Source organism: Mustela lutreola, chromosome 5 (genome assembly GCF_030435805.1).
Source record: "Mustela lutreola isolate mMusLut2 chromosome 5, mMusLut2.pri, whole genome shotgun sequence".
Lineage (NCBI taxonomy): Eukaryota > Metazoa > Chordata > Mammalia > Carnivora > Mustelidae > Mustela > Mustela lutreola.
In genome coordinates, this window is record NC_081294.1 from 158846402 (window position 1) to 158862789 (window position 16388).

The window sequence follows — 16388 nt, forward strand, 5'->3', positions numbered from 1 at the left end:
CACACCATTTCCAAATGTATTAATAATTGGTAGACCATACTTCTAAATTGAAGTTTTGTTGCCATTAAACTACGACCAGACTCGCTATAATTACAGAGGTAAATTCTTTATATTTACTATATTTGAAATGACCATATAATACCAAAATAAAATTATGATTATGTGAAGAGTCTGTAATATTAAGAAGATGACTTTGAAATTATTGCTTATCTAAATGAAATTTCCCATTTTATAATCTTGTATAAGCTTCCGTTGTCATTTCCTATTTAAAATCTATTAGAAGGCACTCTTATTTTCCCTTAAGTGGGAAGTCAAATGTGGAACAAATTCATCCCAAAGGAACTGATTCTATATTCCACTGAAGACCAGGTGGCTTCCATGTGGCATTTTGCCTCTTGCATATTGTTCATCTCCTACAACAAGTGGGGGTATGCTCTTTAGTAAACTAATTCAACTCAATTAGAGACATTGTCTTCAAGGGATAACATCATAGAGACTAGAATCAGAATCATACTTTTGGGAAAATTGGGCCCAGGTTTTTTGTTTTGTTTTGTTTTAAGATTTTACTTATTTATTTGACAGACAGTGACCACAAGTAGGCAGAGAGGCAGAGAGAGAGGGGGAAGCAGGCACCCTGCTGAACAGAGAGCCTGATGCAGAGCTCGATCCCAGGACCCTGAGATCATGGCCTGAGCCGAAGGCAGAGGCTTAACCCACTGAGCTACCCAGGCGCCCCTGGGCCCAGGTTTTGATGGCTTCTTTCCTCAATATTATAAAACCTATTTGAACTCTACTGGATGCCAGAACTGCTTAAAAATATATGGTCCCTTGTAATTTTAACCTTCCAGTATTCAATGCACCTGATCCATTTAATATCCTATAGTATTTTTGTCAAATGAAGACTCTCAAAGTGTGTTTCTTGGGAGACACTTTTCAATTGGTTGCTTACATTTCTGCATTTATTATTTGTTCTAGACCATCCTTTGAAGATGGTTGTATTGAATAGACTTGGAAGACAGAAATAGTATCTTTTTTTTAACTTAACCTGTTGTGTTTGCAAATATTATCTGCCTCTGTTTTGATTCTTCTTGTGGGAACTGAGGCTCAAAACTGATATATAACTCCCACCCTTACACACTCAAACACACACACACAAACAAACAAACACACACACACAAACACACACACACAAGTACTGTTAATATTCTGGCTACCTCTATTGCTGTGAATAATAAACTATATTATTACTGAACCATGAGTCTGCGTCTTCTATCAACACCCAAGAAACCACGGCAGACTCATACACCAGCTTTCAAATAAGGGAAAATAATCTCAGATGCTTTATATTTTTTGATAGTGTTACCTACTTCTGAACATATGACTGAACACATATAAAGCTGGAGCCATGACCACTTAGAGCTTCTTCTGTGGAAGAACTATGCATTCACTAGTAAACAAAAGTAGTTTCATCTTTTTTTTTTTTTTCCTCCTGGACACCATTTCCTCTCTCACACTGTTGCTCAAATTGGATGGACTCTAAGGTCCTTTGAGGAAATTTTTGTTTAATGACTCAAAATAAAATAGGAAGAGTCTAAAGTGATAAAAATAATTCTAGATAAAAGGTATAAGATCATGCCAGAAAGGATAGTAATTTTATCTAACAACTGCCTGTTCACCCCTTATTTGTTCATTAACTAATCTCCAAATTCCTGACTAAATCCCTTTTGTAAGCCAGAATGTGAGCTAAAAACTGGGATTTTAAAAAAGTTTTCATTTGAAATCCAGTTAGTTAACATAAGTGGTTGTATTAGTTTCTTGTGTACAATATAACATATAGCACTCAGTGCTCATCATGACAAGTGCTCTAATTAACCCCCATCACTTATTTAATGCATCACTCCTTTCAGATCCCCTCAAGTAACCATCAGTTTGTTCTCCATAATGAAATGTCTGTTTCTTGCTTTGTTTCTCTTTCTATGTCTTATTATTTTCCCCTTTGCTTGTTTGTTTTGTTTCTTTTATTCCATATGTGAGTAAAGGTATTTGTCTTTGTCTAACTGACTTATTTCACTTTTAGCATTATACTATCTAGTTCCATCCATGTTATTGCAAATGGCAAGATTTCAGTCTTTTATATGGCAGAATAATATTCCATTGTATATACATACCACTTATTCTTTATTTATTCATCAATTGATGGATGCTTGGGCTTTTTCCATATCTTTGCTTTATAAATAATGCTGCTATAAACATAGGGGTGCTAGCAACCCTTTGAATAAGTTTTCTTATATTCATTGGGTAAATACACCCCAACAGGATTGTTGGATCACAAAGGACTTCTATTTTTAAATTTTATGAAAATTCCATCCTGTTTTCAAATATGGCTGTATCAGTTTGCATCACCACCAACAGTTCACAATTGTTACTTTTTCTTTTTTTTTTTTTAAGATTTTATTCATTTGACAGAGAGAGATCACAAGTAGAGAGAGAGAGGAGGGAGCAGGCTCCATGCCTGGCAGAGAGCCCGATGTGGGACTTGATCCCAGGACCCTGAGATCATGACCTGAGCTGAAGGCAGAGGCTTAACCCACTGAGCCATCCAGGCATGCCCCACAAGTGTTACTTTTTCACATCCTCTCCAACACCTTTTGTTTCTTGTAGTGTTGATTTTAGCCATTCTGACAGGTGTGAGGTGGTATCTCTTTCTAGTTTTGCTTTCCAATTTCCGGATGATACATGATGATGGACATCTTTTCATGTATCTACTGAACATTTGAATGTGTTCTTTGGGGAAACACTTGTTCATGTCTTCTATCCATGTTTTTATTGGATTATTTGTTTTTGGATGTTGACTAAAAACTGGATATTAAGTAACACACAAGACAGGTTTCCTTGAGCTTAAATTTTATTTGCATGAGTATCATTAACAGGAAAAAATATGCATATGTGTATGTACAAGTGTGTTTATGTATACATCTATCTATCTATCGTCTATCCCCTGTTTTCTAATTGCGGTAAATCCTGTAAGGTGGGGAATGGGATAGTCTGAAGAAATATGCTGCTGGATATGTTGCGTAAGCAAATTTAATTGCACTCAGATGCATTGGATATAAGTGAATCACTCAAATGAGTTATTTAATATTATATAGAAACAAATTAAAATTTTATGTAGTTGAAAATAGTAGGTAGTTAAAATAATTTTTGTTGTTTGTTGTTTTTGTGTCTTTTTTTGTTTCTATATACTATGGTGTGAATGTTTATGTCTCCCAAAATCATATTATGAAATCTAAGTCTGGAAGTGATAGTATTAAAACATAGGGGCCTTTGGGAGGTGATTAGGTCATAAGTGGGATTACAGTCCTTTTAAAGGAGACCCCAGAGAGTTCTCTTGATTCATTCATCATGTATGTTTACAGTGAGAAGATCGCCATCTATGAGGAAGTGGGCTCTCCCTGGATCTGCCCATTCCTTAATCTTGAACTTCTCAGTTCTAGAACTGTGAGAAATAAATTCCTGTTCTTTATAAGCTATTCAGTCTATATCATGTCCGTTATAGCAGCCTGCATGCAGAAGGACACTATGACCTAAAATGAGAGCAATAAATATAAAGTTTCAGTAAAGTCAGTTGGTACAATGTTTCTTTACTTAGAGAAGACATGCTGCTTCATGTTAAACCTTGATATTGTATATGTTTCTTGAAGGGCCACTTCTTACTTCTTTGTGTGTTTTTCAGTTTCAGTGCCTACAATATACTTTCAGGGAGAGAGTAATGTAGGCTCCGAGTCACTTTCTGCCTAGAGATGACCTAATAGTGGTTCTGGCATTGTTTGTTTGATTTTGAAAATACGTTCCTGGGCATCATTCAGAAAATGCAGAGTTTGGCAATCTATATAAATTAAGGATGATCTTTTTGAATGTTTGTCTTTCACTACATCAAATTAACATAATTGGACAGAAATTCCACTAAATTAAGCATTGTTAGGAAACGTGTAAATTGGAGCTATTCAAATTAGTTGCTCTTTGAACTATGTGCTGTTGGTTCAGGATTAGATAAGGAGTTTGAAGGGAAACCTAAATCATTGCTTCCTTTTTTGAGAGAGTCTTAGCATATTTTTTAAAAGTTAGCTGAAATAAGCAATGTGTTTAGTCGCAAAGTGATTTGCATTTTTTAAAAATACATTTATTTATTTTCAGCATAACAGTATTCATTATTTTTGCACCACACCCCGTGCTCCATGCAATCTGTGCCCTCTATAATACCCACCACCTGGTACCCCAACATCCCAACCCCCCCCCCACTTCATTCCACTCAGATTGTTTTTCAGAGTCCATAGTCTCTGGGTTCACCTGTGATTTGCATTTTTGCACAAACTCCCTATCTCCTTGAGAATTATAACAAATATTTCATGAAACATCATTGATCTTTACTTTGTTTCACTGCTGGAAAGTACATTCAGAGTTGCCAGTTAAAAGTGTTAGTGTTGAGATGAAATGTCATGCATTTTTCTTCACTTCCATGCAAATGAACACAGTAATTTATTAAGACACAATGAAGAAAAAAAAATTGACAATGAGTTCCAGATTGTAAAAATCACTTGCCATTCAATCCAAATTGTGAGTTTGATCGGTTACCGAACACTTTATAATGCACCCCCGGTAATTTTACAGAGATTATTTTTTTCTTACCAATTCTTGATTATTCTGTCTTGCAATGCAGAGAAAGCTAACTAATTTAAAATAAACTTCCGTTAATTTTGATTGTTATAAACTTAAAATTGATTAATTTCCATATACAGAGTTTAAAATGTTCACATTTTACATTAAATGTATATTCTGTGTATACCTTGGAAAAATTATACTGAAAATTGAAATTAAAATGATGCAAGAAGCCGCCTGTCCCTTTTCATCTTACTATGTAAGTTGTGTCAGGTAATTTATAAAATCCCTACTGCATAACAAATCTATTTTTTGTTGGAATGGGTAGTAATGTTTCTTCTTATTTCTAAATAAGAGTTGGTCTATGAGTGCATCTGCAACTGTATTTTTCCTAAGTGGCTTCATGGTCTTGAACTGAGAAAGCTCAGAACATTAAACATAAAATAATATATTTTGACATAATTAGACATCAAGGAAATGCTATTAAAATGACACTGAGATATCACTACACACTTACCAGAATGGCTAAAATAAAATATAATGACAAGACCAAAAGAAAAAAAATATACCATTTGATGATACACAATGGCAAGTTGTACCATAACTTAACTATCTCAGACTAGTGTAGTGTTAAATTTGTTTTTCTAAGCAATGTTTTGGGTCACTTACCACTTTTCAAGGATATAAAGTGCTATCATTTTACTTAAAACTGTGAAATTTGGTCAGATTTAAGTTTCAATTTATGTTAAAACATTCTGTAAACTGTGTTAAACGTTGACATTTGTTCCCTCTGTTCAGTGAATAACACTATATCATATTCTGAAAAATACGCTAATTTTCCTTTTGAAAAATATCCCTTTTTCCTCTTATGGTAATTATTAATATGAATTAATAGTAGAATTTTATATGGTTCCATAGGACCATAAATACTTTATTGTATATTATCAAATTTAATAATGAATATGATGTACTTCTTTGGACAATTTTTAAAGACCAGTCTACTCTTAAAACAAAAAAATGGAGACGCACTTCTGTAGTTCACACAAATTTCATTTTATTATATATAACCTCAGATAAATTTCAACAAATCACAATTTATTAAAATTATGTCTACTTAAAAATCTCATAGAAGTGTAAAACCATCAAAAATAAAAATAAACACACACAACACACACACATCACCCATGTAATGGCAAATCACAATTGCTGTAACAATACATTAGGCATTCCACAGTTAAGGCCTATCAAAATTTCCATCAGTGACAAAAAGATTTGTATCCAAATGGACTGATTTTCCAGAACCCAAGAAAAAGTCTCCTAGGGTTTATTTAAAGATAAATATTTGAACAAATACTTCTTAAATTTAGGAAATTCAGAACATACGATTAAAGAATATTTGCAGTGCAGACTATATTCAATCCTTCCTTCAAAAGGTGCCTTTGAGTACATAATTCTGTTTTTTCTATCTAAATTGAGCTGTCCTCCAAGGAAGTTTTCTAAAATGTGTATCTCTGTGTGATAAATGTTCTAAGACCTAACATGCTTCATTGTATTTTTACTGTGCTCTCAAATTTAATCAATAATTTGGCTGATGTATAATATCTAGTTTCAAATATCTTTTTCATATATACAAACACTAAGCTGTCTCCTTTATATGTTATTACTATTGAGAATCCTGCTGTCAGTATTATTCTTGTACATTTTAGGTGATCTGTTCTTCTCTTGGGCATCAATTATGCTCTTCTCTGTTTTTGATATTCTTAAAACTCACCATAATGTATATGAGTGGTTTTTGGTGTGTGTGGTTTTTGTTTTGTTTTGTTTCTGATTTCTCATGTTTGGCATCATTTTAAGTCTGGTATCTTTTATCTTTCTTTAATTCTCCAAAATTTATCTCAGTACTTATTTAAATATTTTCTTTATTTTTTTTCTCTTCTGCTGCATTTGGGCAGAAGTGATTAATTTGTTTATTTGTTTGTTTTTCCCAACTCATTTATTCATTTTACAGCTATATTCATCTTAGTCTCCATTTATTGTATTCTTTATTTCAACAATTTTCACTTAATTTATATTCACAGTATAGTCTCTTTCTTTTCTTTGTATATGTATATCATTATTTTATCATATACTTTTAAGCTATTTTTAAAAATATTTTATTTATTTATTTGACAGTGAGAGATCACAAGGAGGCAGAGAGGCAGGCAGAGAGAGAGGAAGGAAGCAGACTACCTGCTGAGCAGAAAGCCCGATGTGGGGCTTGATCCCAGGACCCTGAGATCATGACCTGAACCGAAGGCAGTGGCTTAACCCACTGAGCCACCCAGGCGCCCCTTTTAAGCTATTTTTAAAAAGTACAGTCATTCTTTTTTTTTTTTTTAAGATTTTCTTTCTTTCTTTATTTGACAGTGAGAGATCACAAGTAGACGGAGGGCAGGCAGAGATAGAGAGAGAGAGAGAGAGAGTGAGGGTAGCAGACTCCCTGCTGAGCAGAGAGCCTGATGCAGGACTTGATCCCAAGACCCTGAGATCATGACCTGAGCTGAAGGCAGTGGCTTAATCCACTGCACCACCTAGGCGCCCCTAAGCTATTTTTTAAATTCCTGTTCCAATAACACTTGGATTGCCATATAAAGTTAACCACATCATCTTTTTTAGGTAAGTAATTGTACTTTTTATGTGCATAGTTATTTTGGTCCATGAGTTCAGCTCCTCTTAGGATCATCAAATCTCTGTAAAGTCTGGGTATGCTAGGATTTTCTAAGCAACAATAAAATACATTGAAACCTGGTAGCTTAATTATAATAATGTTTTCTTTCTCAATCATTCAGAATAGTATTACCTTATGAGTAGCTTCCTTCTATTTTGCAGCTATAGTGTTTGGAAAAACTTGAATTGTGATATCACTGTGATAATGTGAATTAGTCAGGGTTTTTCAGAGAATCGGGAAGAGAAAAAAAGGAAGATATTCTTCAGGGACAACTCTAGAAGTGACTATTAAAACATCTGTCCAAATTCAATTGAACAAATCTCAGAAATGCCATCTCCAGTGAAATACAAAGAAGATTATATATAGTTCTGGTCACACACATCTCGTTTGACCCAATGATGTACATCAATGAAAGACTGAAGGCCAATCACCACTCCATGGGAGAATTTAAAAAAAAATTTACTAATGAGGCCAAGAATTCAGAATCACAAATACTTCGGAACTAATAAACTGCCTTCACTTGATGTTATTCTATAAGATAAATCCTACGATCAAGTTTCAATTTTAAATTCTTACAATTTTAAATTCTTAAATCCTTATGAAGAAGCATCATTTGGAGGGAGCAGTTTTCATAATTTATCATCCATCAGCCTTTTTTTTTTAAGATTTTATTTATTTATTGGACACAGAGAGAGAGAAAGAGAGAGAGAGAGATCACAATTAAGCAGAGAGGCAGGCAAGCAGGGAGGGAAGCAGGCTTCCTTTTGAGCAGAGCCGGATGTGGGGCTGGATCCCAGGACCCAGAGACTATGACTTGAGATGAAGGAAGAGGCTTAACCCACCACCCACATGATGAGAGAGCCACTCAGGTGCCCCTCATCCATCAGTCTCAATTGATTGGAGGAAAATGTGTGGAGGAATAATGCCTTAGGGAGCTAATCTCTCTAAAGAATTTTCAAGTCTTTACCCCTTCAAGGTCTTTGTACAGTTCTGATAGCCTCTAAACATCCAGCTGATTTCTACAGTGACAGGCCTGTAAAAACCTGTCTTCAAACCAGGAATAGAGCTCAAAACATACCAGTCAAGAGCAACTTTGAGTCTTTAAGGAATTTGTCATCATTTCTTTGTTTTTGGTTAATATCTGAAATAGTTCCATATTACACTTGCATAATTTCTCCTGAGCTGACTTTGAAGGAGGCATTCAGGTCCAGCTAGTTCCATATTTTGGCAAGAACTATAATTCTATATATAAAAAAATCATATTTTAGGGCGCCTGGGTGGCTCAGTGGGTTAAAATCTCTGCCTTCGGCTCAGGTCATGATTCCAGGTTCCTGGGATTGAGTCCCACAGTGGGCTCTTTTCTCAGCATGGAGCCTGCTTCCATTCTTCTCTCTCTGGCTGCCTCTCTGCCTTCCTGTGATCTCTGTCAAGTAAATAAATAAAATTTTTTTAAAAAAATATTTTATACCAGTTATTCATGTTTATTAACTAAGATATCACAATACAAATAATACAAACAGTTGCTCTTTATTAATACCTTCAACCAAGATAAAAAAATATGTCATATTTTCTCCAAAAATTTTATATCATCTGATAGGTCAGATATATATAAAATTACATTTAAAGTTTTAAAAATATCAGCAAATATTTTCATTTAAATGCAAATTTGAAAAAAAATCTACTTTTCCAAACACGACTTTTTATTCTATTTTTTTTGAATTTTGTCGACCACTGATAAAATGTTTAGCGAGACGATAAATGTTAGATCGAAAAAAATGAAAAATAGATGTAGGTTCACATTATTATGTTCCACTAAAAATGATTTAGTTTTTGATGAACATCTGTTTGGTAATATATTGTATCCAGATATAGTAAATTAATGACATATATAAAATTATAGGGAAATGACACCTTCCGTTCCATTATGAGTAGAGCTTTTAAAATGCTATTTGTCACAACCTGTCATCTTGTCATTACGTAGCATTATGTAGCATTTAAAAAATGTATACTCTTCACTTCGAAGTCTTTTAGAAATCTAAAATATGACTTTCTATGGTTTGTGTTTCCATATTCCTTTATTGCCAGTTTGAGCAAATCCACATGCTTTGATTCAAAGGTAATAAATTCCTCTTATTTGGAAAAATGATGTTTATTTTTTTTCTGTCACCCCTAGCAGGTGGTTTCATTTTAGCACACTTCAGAGTTATAATATCATGCTTATTAAAAACAGTTATTATGATCTACATAGATGAATGAAACTTTTATTTTATTAAATTATTTGACAAAAAATCTGTTATTTTTAAAAATGTATTTCCTTTGAAGGTTATTTTAGAGAATTCAGAGAGGATATAGGGATGTGGTATTATGCAATTTTTAAGTAGGTATGAAATGGTTATTTATATGATTGTTTCTTTAAGGCTTATGTATATTGTCCATTATATGCTATAAAATATTTTGAAACTAAATTTAAGGTATGTTTTACATAGGATTTTTGATAGGAATTGGATTTACAGACGGTTTTCGGTAGTATGGACATTTTAACAATGTTAATTCTTACCATTCATAAATATGAGCTATCTTTCCATTTGTGTCTCCTTCAATTTCTTTATCAATGTCATAGTTAATGGAGTACAGATCTTTCATCTTCTTAGTTAAATCTATTCCTAAGTATTTTATTATTTTTGATGCTATTGTGAATTAGATTGTTTTCTTTATTTTTTCAGATAGTTCATCATTAGAGTGTTAAAATGCTCCTGTCTTGTGCTTACTTTGGCAGCACATATACTAAAATTGGAATGATGCAGAGAAGATTAGCGTGATCACTGAACAAGGATGACATGAAAAACTGGGAAGCATTCCATATTAAAAAAAATGAAACAAAACAAAATTCTTGTCTTTTATATATTGATCTTGTATTTGGCAGCTTTACTAAATTTGTTTATTCAAATTTTTTGGTGAAGATTTTAGGATTTTTTAACATGTAAGTTCATGTTATCCAAAAAAAGAAAATTTTACTTCTTCTTTTTTTTTTTTTTTTTTTTTTGGAGTCTCTTATTTCTTTGTGTTCCTTGTTTCTCTGGCTAGGACATCCAGTACTATGTCAAATGAGAGTAGTGAAAGTGGACACACTTGTCTTTTTTCTGATCTTTAAGGGGAAAACTTTCAAACGTTTTTGATTGAATATGAGATTAGCTCTGGGCTTGCAATATGTGTTTTTTCTTTAATGGATTTTTTAACTTATTTTTTAAAAATTTTTATAAACATATAATGTGTTTTTATCCCTATGGGTACAGGTCTGTGAATCACCAGGTTTACACATTTCACAGCACTCACCATCACTCACATAGCACCTGCCCTCCCCAATGTCCATACCCCCACCATCCTCTCCCAACACACCTCCCCCCAGCAACCCTCAGTCTGTTTTGTGAGATTCAGTCTTTTATGGTTTGTCTCCCTCCCAATCCCATCTTCTTTTATTTTTCTTTTCGTACGCCCGAAACCGCCTATGTTGCATCTCCACTTCATCATATCAGGGAGATCATATGATAGTTGTCTTTCTCAGATTGATTTATTTCGCCAAGCATAATACCCTCTAGTTCCATCCACGTCATCACAAATAGCAGGATTTCATTTCTTTGGATGGCTGCATAGTATTCCATTGTACATATATACACCACATCTTATTTATTGATTCATCTGTTGAAGGACATGTAGGTTCTTTCCATAGTTTAACTATTGTGGATATTGCTGCTATAAACATTTGGGTGCATGTGCCCCTTCAGAATGCCACGTTTGTATCTGTAGGGTATATACCCAGTACTACAAGCACTGGGTCATAGGGTAGTTGTATTTTCAGCTTTTTGAGGCAGCTCCACGCTGTTTTCCAGAGTGGTTGCACCAGCTTGCATTGCCACGTACAGTGTAGGAGGGTTGCCCTTTCTCCACATCCTCGCCAGCATCTGTCATTGACTGACTTGTTCATTTTAGCCATTCTGAAAGGTGTGAGGTGGTATCTCATTCTGGTTTTGATTTGTATTTCCCTGATGCCGACTGATGTGGAGCATTTTTTCATGTGTCTGTTGGCCATTTGGATGTATTCTTTGCAGAAATGTCTGTTCATGTCCTCTGCCCATTTCTTCATTGGATTATTTGTTCTTAGGGTGTTGAGTTTGATAAGCTCTTTATAGATTTTGGATACTGGCCCTTTATCTGGTATGTCATTTGCAAATATCTTCCCCCAGGTAACTTCTGACAGTCATCTTTTGGCTTTGTTAACTGTTTCCTTTGCTGTGCAAAAGCTTTTTGATCTGATGAAATCCCAATAGTTCAGTCTTGCCCTTGCTTCCCTTGCCTTTGGCGATGTTCCTAGGAAGAAGTTGCTGCTGCTGAGGTCAAAGAGGTTGCTACCTGTTCTCTCCTCAAGGATTTTTTGGATTCCTTTCTCACATTATGCTTCTTCATCCATTTCCAGTCTATTTTCATGTATGGTGTAAGGAAATGGTCCAATTTCATTTTTCTGCATGTGGCTGTTCAAAGCCAGGGGCTCCTTCTCTTCTCCAGGGGCAGCATGCTGTGCCATCCCCACACTTGCTCCTGGGGAGCGCAGTGACAGACATGTGCAACCATGCTTCTCTCTCAGGCAAAGGGGATGCTAGGGCAAAGAGTATTTCGCTGCATACGTGTATCTACACCGTGCTACGGAGACTAGCTCAGGCAAGCAGCAGCATCCCCAAACCCAACTCTGATTTCGCAAAGAAAGCTGTGCTTTCCCAGGGGAGATGCCCAGGCAAAGAGGCTTTTGCTGTATGCGGGGTTTCTCCCACTGCGAGACTTGGCTCAGGCAAGCAGCAGCAGCCCGCAGAACATTTCTCAGCGAATGCTGTGATTTTGCAGAGGCTTTGGCTTGGAGCAAAGAGCACTTCGCCGCTGCTTCCTCAGCAAGGCTTCAGTCGCGTTAGGGAAGAAGAGCTGCAGGAGAGCTGGTGCCTCTTGGGCCTTGCTTTCCTGGGCTCCATCTTCGGGTCATGGGTTCACCCTGCCAGGCCGAACTAAGCAGACACAGCCACAACCGTGCAGTAACGTGCCTAGCCTAGGATGGCACTCTATGCACACTACCATCTCCAGGTATAGGCATCGCTTGGCCATTTACTCTGGCGCTCAGGCGGACTCGCAGAGTAGGCCAGTGCTTTCCCCACAGGAAAGGAGAGGTGACAGGATCCCTGCACACCGCCCATGCACTGAATAGGGAGCTTTGGGGGACTGTCCCCACTCCTTCCCCTTAAACCTTGTGCCTCCTCCAAGCTTCCACATCCTGTAGTAAGATGGCATCTGATGGCCAGTTCTTTCTGGGAGTTGTTTCTCGAGTTCAGGGTGGTGCCTGGTGGCAAGCCCATGTCTCCACCACGGACAGGTGGCCAAGTAGATGCTGTCTCCTTGGGCCCAAAGGTTCAGGACAGGCATGCTTTCTGCCCAGACTCCTTCCTCAGAGTGGAGCCCTTTCCCCTGCCCTAATCTTGCTCTCGTGTCTCCTTAGCAGACAGGCTTTTGTCGCTCTGCAGTGATAGACATGTCCCTTTCCTTAAGGCTCTTTCCACAGGCGCCACCGCGCTTCTCTCTCAGGCAGAGGGGATGCCCAGGCAAAGAGGATTTTGCTCCATGTGGGTTTATTACACCGTGCTGTGGAGACTAGCTCCGGCAAGCAGCAGGCAGCATCCCACAGACCCAACTCTGATTTCCCAAAGAATGCTGTGCTTTCCCAGTGGGAATGCCCGGGAAAAGAGGTTTTCGCTCTATGCGGGTTTCTCCCATCGTGGTGCGAATACTAGGCTAAGGCAAGCAACAAAAGCAGCCCGCAGAACCGACTGTGATTTCCCAGCGACAGCTATGCTTTCCCAGAGGATTTCAGCTTGGCGCGAACCGCACTTCGCTGCTGCTTCCTCAGCAAGGCTTTGGTCATTCGTTCTGTCGCGGCAGGGAAGAAGAGCAGCGGGAGAGCTGGTGCCTCTTGGGCCTTGCTTTCCCGGGCTCCAAGTTCGCGCCCGGGGTTCACCTTGCTAAGCCGGACTATCAGACACAGTCAAGCCCTGCAGCAGCGTGCGTGGCCTAGCATGGCACTCTATGCCTATTACCATCTCCTGGCGTAGGTAAGGCTTTGTCTCTTCCTCTGGTGCTCAGGCAGATTCGGTGTCTAGGCCAGTGCCTACACCACAGGAGAGCGGAGGCGACAGGATCCCTGCACACGGCCCGTGCACTGGGATGGGGAACTGTGGGGGACTGTCTCCACTCCTTCCCCGGCACATCCCTGCCACCCACAATGCTGCCACATCTTGGTGGAAGAGGGCATCTAACTGCCCGTTTCTCCATGGGGTTGTTTCTGCGAGTTCTGGGTATGGCACCTGGTGGCAAGCCCAAGTCTGTCCTTGGGACAGGTGGCCAAGGAGATGCTGTCCCCTTGGGACCAGAGGCACAGGACAGGCCTGCCTTCTGCCCAGACTCCTTCCTCAAAGTGGAGCACGCATCCATGCCCTAGTCGTCCTTTCATATCTCCTTAGCAGCCAGGCTTCGTCTCTCCGCACAGGGAGCGGGTGACATTTGTCTTGCCACCGGCCTGCTGTTTCTGCCAGGGCAGGCTCTCCTGCCTCCGGACCGTTTCCCGACCCCAAGGCCAAGGGCTCCTTCTCTTCTCTGGTGGCGACGTGCTGAGCCTTCCCCAGACTTGTTCCTGGGGAGCGCGGTGACAGACGTGTCCCTTTCCTTAAGGCCCTTTCAGATGTGCAACCATACTTCTCTCTTAGGCAAAGGGGTGCTAGGGCAAAGAGGATTTCACTCCATGTGGTTATCTTCCACCATGCTGCGGAGACTAGCTCAGGCATTCAGCTGCAGCATCCCACACATCTGATTCTGATTTCCCAATGAATGCTGTGCTTTCCCAGAGGAGATGCCACGGCAAAGAGGCTTTCGCTGTATGCGGGTTTCTCCCACCGTGAGACGGCTCAGGCAAGCAGCAGCAGAGCCCGCAGAACCGACTCTGATTTCTCAGCGAATGCTGTGCTTTTGCAGAGGCTTTGGCTTGGAGCGAACAGCACGTCATCGCTGCTTCCTCAGCAAGGCTTCAGTCGTGTCAGGGAAGAAGAGCTGCGTGAGAGCTGGTGCCTCTTGTGCCTTGCTATCCCGGGCTCCAAGTTCACATCCTGGGTTCATCCTGCCAAGCCGAAATAAGCAGACACAGCCTCGACCCTGCAGCAGCGTGCATGGCCTAGGATGGCACTCTGCTCACAATGCCATCTCTCGGCGTAGGCAAGGCCTGCCCTTTCGCTCTGGCGTTCAGGTGGACAGGGGACTAGGCCAGTGCCTTCCCCATCCTTGAGGAGACATGAGAGGATCACTGCACACTGCCCGTGCCCTGGGTTGGGGAGTAATGGGTAACTGTCCCTGTTTCTCCGGGACACCCCCTGCCTCCGCCAATGCTGCCACATCCTGGAGGAAGATGGCATCTGAATGCCCGTTCCTCCAGGAGCTGTTTCTGTGAGTTCAGGGCTGGGAGCTTGGTGGCAAGCCCACGTCTGCCCTCTGGACAGGTGGCCAAGGCGATGCTGTCCCCTTGGGACCAGAGGCACAGGAAAGGCCTTCCTTCTGCGCAGACTCCTTCCTCAGATTGGAGCACGCTCCCCTGCCCAATCGTCCCCTCGTGTCTCCTTAGCAGCCAGGCTTCGACTCTCTGCACAGGGAGCGGGTGACACTTTTCTTGCCACCGGCCCGCTGTTCCTGCCAGGGCCGGCTCTCCAGCTTCCCGACCCTTTCCCGACCACAAGGCCAAGGGCTCCTTCTCTTCTCCTGGGGCAGCGTGCTGCACTTTCCCCAGACAGGCTCCTGGGGAGCCCAGTGACAGACATGTCCCTTTCCTTAAGGCTCTTTCCACAGGCGCAACCAGGGTTCTCTCTCAGGCAGAGGGGATGCCCAGGCAGAGAGGATTTCGCTCCATGCCGGTTTATTACACCATGCTGTAGAGTCTTGCTCAGGCAAGCAGCAGCATCATCCCACAGACCCGGCTCTGATTTCCCTAAGAATGCTGTGCTTTCCCAGAGGGGATGCCCGGGCAAAGAGGCTTTCGCTCTATGAGGGTTTCTCCCGCCATGCTGCGAATACTAGGCTAAGGCAAGCAGCAACAGCAGCCCACAGAACCGACTCTGATTTCCCAGCGACTGCTATGCTTTCGCAGAGGTTTTCAGCTTGGCCGGAACGGCACTTTGCTGCACTTCCTCAGCAAGGCTTTCGGTGTTCACTCTGTCGTGTCAGGGAAGAAGAGCCGCGGGAGAGCTGGTCCCTCTTGGGCCTTGCTTTTCCGGGCTCCATGTTGGCGCCCTGGGTTCACACTGCCAGGCCGAACTAAGCAGACACAGCCACAACCCTGCAGCAGCGTGCGTGGCCTAGGATTGGCACTCAATGCACACTACCATCTCCCGGTGTAGGCAACGCTTGGCCTTTGGCACTGGCCCTCAGGCGGACTCGCGGATTAGGTCAGTGCCTTCCCCACAGGTGAGGAGAGGCGACAGGATCCCTGAACACCGCCCATTCACTGGAATGCCGAAGCTCCTTCTTCGGCAAACCCCCTGCCACCGAAAACGCTGTCACATCTTGGAGGAAGATGGCATCTGACTGCCCGTTTCTCGAGGGAGCTGTTTCTGCGAGTTCCGGGTATGGCGCCTGGTAGCAAACCCAAGTCTGCCCTACGGACCGGTGGTCAAGGAGATGCTGTCCCCTTGGGACCAGAGGCACAGGACAGGCCTGCCTTCTGCCCAGACTCCTTCCTCAGAGTGGAGCACGTGTCCGTGCCCTAGTCGTCCTTTCATTTCTCCTTAGCAGCCAGGCTTCGTCTCTCTGCACAGGGAGCGGGTGACACTTGTCTTGCCACCAGCCTGCTGTGTCTGCCACGGCAGGCTATCCTGCTTCCTGACCTTTTCCCAACCACAAGGCCAACGGCTCCTTCTCTTCTCTGGGGGCGGCGTGCTGCACCTTCCCCAGACTT

The 16388-nt window shown here is 40.8% G+C and overlaps 1 non-coding gene across 1 annotated transcript; it reads left to right on the forward strand.

Annotated features, from left to right (window-relative positions):
- Nucleotides 1-10123: 10123 nt before the first annotated feature.
- Nucleotides 10124-10230, forward strand: LOC131832832 (U6 spliceosomal RNA). The gene has a single exon (XR_009354194.1). It is a non-coding gene; the product is annotated as a U6 spliceosomal RNA (small nuclear RNA).
- The last annotated feature ends 6158 nt before the right edge of the window (nt 10231-16388 follow it).